The sequence below is a fragment of the Vombatus ursinus genome, unplaced genomic scaffold (genome assembly GCF_900497805.2).
Source record: "Vombatus ursinus unplaced genomic scaffold, bare-nosed wombat genome assembly UNPS02014797.1, whole genome shotgun sequence".
Taxonomy (NCBI): Eukaryota; Metazoa; Chordata; class Mammalia; order Diprotodontia; family Vombatidae; genus Vombatus; species Vombatus ursinus.
The window spans coordinates 542,181-549,355 of record NW_020954575.1 but is presented as its reverse complement, the minus strand read 5'-3'; positions in this window follow the sequence as shown (position 1 = coordinate 549,355).

Genomic DNA, 7,175 nt, shown 5'->3' with positions numbered 1-7,175 from the left:
CAACCTCGGTCTCCACCTCTGTCTCACACAAAGAGGTTGCCATACTCCTTGCCAAGGCAAACCCCTGTAATTGTACAAATGATCCCATTCCATTCCATCCCATCTTCTCCAGTATATTGTCCCTGCTATTATCCCTGTTCTATTACTTATTTTCAATCTCTCCCTGTCCATTGATTGCTTCCCTACTGCCTACAAACATATTCATGTCTCCCTCCTCCTCCAAGAACCCTCACCTGATCTTTCCATCCCTGGCAACTGTAGTCTCTTATCTCTTCTGCCTTTTGTAGTTAAACTCCTTGAGAAGGCGATTGATAATAGGTGCTTTCATTTTCTATCCTCTTCCTCTCTTCTTAACACTCTGCAATCTGGCTTCTGACCTCATCATCCAACTGAAATTATAAAGTTACCAATGATCTCTTTATAGCTAAATCCAAAGGCCTCTTCTCAATCCTCATATTTCTTGACCTCTCTGTAGCCTTTGACACTGTTGTTCACCCTCTTCTCCTCGATACTCTCTTCTCTCTAGGTTTTTATGACATTACTCTCTCCTGGTTCTCCTAACTCTCTGACCATTCCTTCTCAGTCTCCTTTGATAGCGCTTCATCCAGGTCATGCCCACTGACCTCAGGTGTCCTACAGAGCTCTGTCATGGGCCATCTCCTCCTTTTATACTATTTTACTTGGTGATCATATCAGTTCCCATGGACTCAATTACTGAAATTTATGAATTGAATTCACTATATTAAATATACATATACACATATATGTATACATGTATAGGTCAATATATTTTTATGATTCTCACACCTACTTATCCAGCCCTACTTTCCCTACTGACTCTCAGCCTCACATCTCTAATTGCCTATTAGCTATCATGAACTGGATGTCCTATACACATCTTAAACTCAATGTGTCCAAAAGTGAATTAATTATTTTTCCTCCCAAAGCCTCCCCCTTCCAAAAGTATTCATTGTCTCAGTTATTTGCCCCTTCTTCTTGTTGTTCAGTTGCTCAGTTCTGTCTCTTCATGCCCCTTCCTACAAAAACCACTACTCAATGCCCCTTCCAAGTTGATTCCATTCTCCTTAGAATGAAAGCACTTTGAAGGCAGGGACTCAGTCCTGTTGTTGCTGGTTTTTCTCTCTAATCATCCCACTGACTTTCAGCACACTCCATTCCCAGCTCAGTTTCCTATTTAGATTCGAAGTCTGGAAGTGGATGATGCAACTTGTTCCACACTACCCAAGTCAGCAAAAATAGCCAGACTAGAAAGGTTCCTGGATTCAGTTCATCATACTATCCACTCATTCGGGCAATGTTGTTTTTCTTTGGCACTGCTTAAACAAAAGAAAGATGCATGATGGTTCACTAGCTTGGGTCTCTTTAAATGTTCTTCATTGCTCTTCCAGTATTGATCATTAAAACAAACAAACAAACAAACAAACAAACAAACGAATGATTCTTAGAAAGAGGTGGTTGAAGTTTTGCTTAAAGTAGCTGTTTTCAGGGCAATATACTCTGTGGGGAACTTTAGGTGTTTGCTGGAAATTATCTGTTGTGCTAAAACATATATTAATTTTTTCACTCCTGAACTCAGGCCATCGTTCTCATTTTCTTTCACCCCTTGCCTGGAACCATTTCCATCCCTCTCCAGGCCAGGCTGGCAGTGCTCATTGGACACCCTGTCCTTCCAGCTCCCCTTTATGTGCTCCATTCCCCTATTAAATTATAAACTCCAGAGAGTTCTCCTACAGGGACTGCCCTGATTATATTTGTAGTCCCAGAGCTTAGCACATTGCCTGGCATATAGTGAGAGCTTAGTGAAAGCTTTGAAGAGAGAAATAGCTGATTGGCTAAGTAGAAAATTTTTTTTAATAACAGTATCTATCTATTGACATATTTTTCCTCCTTCAAGGCCCAGTTCAGGTGCTGCCTTCTTCATGACCCCTTCCCTGATCCTTCTACCTACACATGTACCCTCTACCTTCTTTTTGACTATCTCCCTCTTTGAACCTCCCTCCTTGAAGCTCTGACCTCTCCTATGCACTTAATTATTTTAAAAACATTATAATATAAAGAGATATAATATTTCAGGGGATTTCTGAGTTTCGATTCAGGAAGACCTGAGTTCATATTTGCCTCCATCATTACTAGCCTTGTGACCCTGAGCAAATAAGTGAATTAACCTTGCTGAGTATTGAGCTACACTTTAAAATTTTAAGTTATAGTTACGTTGTTTATAGTCTTTGCATCCACAGCACACTGATTAATTAAATTGAATTGAATTCACCCTCTTTGTACAAGTTTCTAATTGAAGAGCCAAAGAAACTGGGGAAGGAAAGAGAACCATCGATATTACTAGTCTCACCTTGATAAATTCCTGATTCACAAATGATCATGCACAAATATGCTATACGATTATAGTCAAAACTAGCCTGCATCCTTTCACATCAAGGTTTAACTGTGAGGCTTTTTTCCCGCCTCGATTCAACAAACATTGAGCAGCTCGTGGGAGAGGTAGCAAGACTCAGTCAACATCCCAGCTGGTCTTAGACTCAGGGTGCCCTACATTCCAATCCCACTTCTGACCTGCACTGGTCATGTGACATTGGACCAGTCATAATCTCTTAACGCCTCAGGCAACGCAAGTATGAGTTTTTGTTGTTTTCTTTTATGTCCCACTAGATATGAATAATGATCTGACTTTTCTTTGTTAAAGTGTCTCTTTGAGAGTTAATAAGATCTAAAAGACACTTAGAAGATGTTAGAACAGATAGATGTCCATTTGTGCAAGTGAATGTCAATGTTCACATCATCACAGGTGCCATATCTTAATTTCATTTCAATTTAATTAGAGGAATCTGATAATGAATTAAGTCCTCCTTGGGTATCCAAACACAAAATAAAACAGTCCCAGCTCTCAAAGATCTTGTATCCCATTTGAGGGGAAAAATGTATCCACATAAAAGTATATACAAAATATTAACGCAGTAATTTCCTTGGTGAAGGGAAAGGTCAAGTCAGCACAGCTTGTTAACAACAGAATAAGGTTCCAGAGGGCACAATGGAAGGAAAGGGAACCAATCAACAGGTATTCTTTCATTTTCTCCAGCCTTCTCTCAGCTCTGATAGGCAAGCCCAGGCTTCTATACCCTTTTTTTTTTTTTGGTCTCCCCATCATTCTCCCAAGGGACTATTCTCTCCCTCTCCAGCATTCTTCTAGGTGTCTTCCTCCATTATAATGTAAGCTCACTGAGAGCAGGGATTGCCTTTCTTGCCTACATTTTGTATCTTCAGCACTTAGCATTGTGCTGGACAGGAAGTAAGTGATTAATAAATGCTTTATCTATTTATTTGGTGCCTACTATGTGCAGGTGCTGGAGATATAAATATAGTGAATGCAAAGAGTGAGACTGGTAGACCAGAGGGATAGGCTCTCATGGATGGGTATGAAGGAACAGGGAGTGCTCTTCAGAGAACTCTTTGGACCAGGCAACCATACAACTCAGAATCACAGGGGAGTCTGAGTAGAGTCATAACACAGCAGATGATCAGGTCCTTTATAATATAGTAAAGGTAATATAGGGTTTTTTTTTTTTTGGTTTATTTTTTGATTGTTTTTTGTGGCAGAGGCAGTTGGGGTTAAGTGACTTGTCTAGATACACACAGCTAGTAAGTGTCTGAGGCTGGATTTGAACTGAGAGGTACTTCTGACTTCAGGACTGGTGCTGTAGGTAATATAGATTTGATGATCAATGCCTTAGAAAGAGGTGGAAAACAGGAGAAGATTATCTCCCCCAGAGCAGGGACTCATGAGAATTTTTGTTCCTGGAGTGCCATCGGGTATGGAATGGGAAGGGCAGCAGAGCAGATGTTCAGTCCCTGGTTCTACCTGAAGTTCAAGGCAGGGATGATTGGTGGAATCCTGGGGCTAGACTGATTATTTAGGAATGGGGAAAGTTCAAGGTACTCACTCTTAGCCAAGTCAGCTCTGCCTGACTTCTGGGTTTGAACAAGATCACAAGATTTCAAGGTATGGATACATTTAAAATCATTTAATACAAGAGACTGTGTAGTATGGTGGAAAAGGCCCAAGATTTGGAGTCAAGGGACCTGGGTTTGAATTCCACCTTTGCTTCTTATGGTCTTTCTAATTTTGGAGAAACCACTTAACCTCCTCTTTGGGCTTTACTTTCCTCTGTAAAATGAGAAAGTTGAGTTAGATGACCTCTACTACTACATTTCTAGCTCTCAATCTGGGACCTGACTATGTCATATCTTCCTATACAATATCTATCTTAAGAATTTCAAAGTACTTTGCAGTATTTCTGTGGATCCATAATCTTTTTGGTGTGAACAATCTCCCTCCTCCTTACCCCCTTATATGGCCACCCATTCATGTCTGCTTAGTTCTATGTGATTTTTTTGGTCCATATTTAAAAAAATCTTTCATCCATATTTTTCTGCAACTCTTTAGAGGATCCCCCCAATATCCAAGAAGGTTTCTTTTAGTCCTAATAATTTTCTGGGTAAATCCTTGGGTCAGCCATCTGTTTTCCTTTGCCTTTATTATGTGACTGGCTTAACTTCTACATTTAAAAGCAATTGAATTAATTCCAGTTGACAATCAGGGGACTTGCTGAACTGGATCTAGAGTCAAGAAGATCTGAGTTCATATCCAACCTCAGATATTTACTGGCTTTGTGACGTTGGGTAAATCACTTCACTTCTGTCTGCTTCAGTTTCCTTACATATAATGGGGATAATAATAGCATCTACCTTATTGTGAATATCAAATGAGATATTTGTAAAGTGCTTTGCAAACCTTAAACTGATATAAAAATGCTACAGTTCTGATTATTATGATTATTGTTATCATCAAGAAAATTATGACGGATGAAGTTTGCCTTGGTAGCTCCAACCTCCAAGCTCATGGTTACCTTTGGGAAGCTTTTTCCCTCTCTTCTCAGCTACCTACTATCCATTCTTCATATTAAAACCTGCTTTTCAACAAAGGAACTAGATATCAGGAAAAGCTCAGTAACTGATAACATTTCCTTTTCAGACATTTAAAAAAGGGGATCAAAATGTTCAGCTGAAGGAGATGAGGGATATGTGGTTTCAAGCCTCAAGAAACAGGAGAAATATTTTGGGGGTATCCTGAAATCAGGCCACTAAGACAGGCTTTGTTCTAAGGAGGCACAAAGCCCAAGTTACAACCCTCCTGTGAATCAGCCAGGTGTGTCCATGTTATTGTCAGTGTGTTAGGAAAGGTAGCAATACAAGGGAAGAACACAACTCTTCTTTGTCTGGACCTATAAATGTATGATTTGTCGTATGGGCAGTCATCCCTAAACTATTCAGGAGAATATTTTTGGAACTGCAGACATCAGAAGCCAAGCAGAACAAGAGCTCCCACCCTCTACTTATTGAGATTAATCAGATTAGTGGGGTTTTTTTTCTTCAAAGAAACTGCCCACATCTAAAAATACTGCTTATTTATTGCCTATTGAATCAAAGAAGTCTATTCCCTGGAGGACATACATGGGCACAGAAAAAGAAACACTACATTCAGACAGCAGATAGAGTAGACTGTGAGATGTTCCCATCTTATAAACATAGATACACCAAACTGCATCTTTATCCATAACACGCCTATAAACCTTAAGTGTCCCATAGAACTGTGTCTTGAGTCTTCACTTTCACCTCCATACTATCTTATTTGGTGATCTGGTCAGCTCCTATAGATTCAGTTTCCATCCCTATACTGATGACTCTCTGATTTACTTATCCAGTCCTTTCCTCTCCTGACCTCCAGGTTCACATCTCTAACTGACTTTTCAACATTTCAAACCACATGTCCTACAGACATCTTAAACTCAATGTGTCCCAAACTAAATCCATGATTTTTCTTCCCAAAGCTTCTACCCTTCCAAATTTCTCTATTGTTGTAAAGGGCAGCAACATCCTCCTAGTCACTTATATCGGAATCATGAGGTGTCATCCTCAACTCCTCACTATCTCTCACCCCTCTATCTAATCTGTTGTCAAGGCCTGTCAATTTTAACATCTCTTGCATATGCCCCCTTCTCTCCTCTGACTGGGCCACTACCCTGGGGTCATTCCTGGACTATTATCAGTCAGTCAGTCAGTCAGTCAGTCAATAAGCATTTATTAAGTGACTACTTTGTGCCAGGCATTGTGCTAAGTCCCAGAGATACAAAAAGAGGCAAAAGATAGTCTCTGTCTTCAAGGAACTCATAATTTAGTAGGGAAGACAACAAAGAAATATGTTCAAAATATTGCAATAGCCTGCTGGTTGGTCACATTGCCTTAAGTCTTTACACATTTCAGTCCAACTTCCACTCAGCCACCAAAGCGATCTATCTAAAGAACGGGACTGACCATGTCACTCCCCTTTTCAATAAACTCTAGTGGCTCCTTGCCAGGATGAAATATAAAATCTTGTTTTTGGAGTTCAAAGCCCTTTGTAACTTTCCCCCTACCCCTTTCCTTACACCCTCATGTACTCTGTTCTGAGATCCGGTCTGCTGTTCCTCAAACAGGACACTCTATCTCTTAACTCCTGGCATTTTCATTAGCTTTTTCTCATGCCTGGAATGTTCTACTTCCCCTTCTCTGCTTCCTGGCTTCCTTCAAATCCCAGCTAAAATTCCACCTTCTAGAGGAAAACTTTCTTAGTCTCTCAATTCTAGTGCCTTCTCTTTGTCAAATGTCTCCATATTATCCTGTCTATAGCTTGTACGTACACAGTTATTTGCTTGCTATCTCTCCCATTAGACTGTGAGCTCCTGGAGAGTAGGGATTGTCTTTTGTCTTTCTTTTTATTCCTAGAGCTTAACACAATAGTGCCTGGCACAGTAGGTGCTTAATAAATGTTGACTGACTGACTTGACACAATCATGAAGGTGTCCAGCAAGCTGCATTTTATTTTCTTTATAGTCACACATAACAAAATACAATCACCCTTGTCCTAACATCAATACAGTGACACACAAATGCCCTTTCTGTGAATTGCTTCTTCAGAAGGGACCTCCCACCTCCTACTACCTCTCCTAATATATTACATGGATGCATTGGGTATTTTTATTTGCCTTACTTATAACTCCTGTCTATCTTGAACTTTTCTGCCTTTGCTTTACACTCTCTGTGAT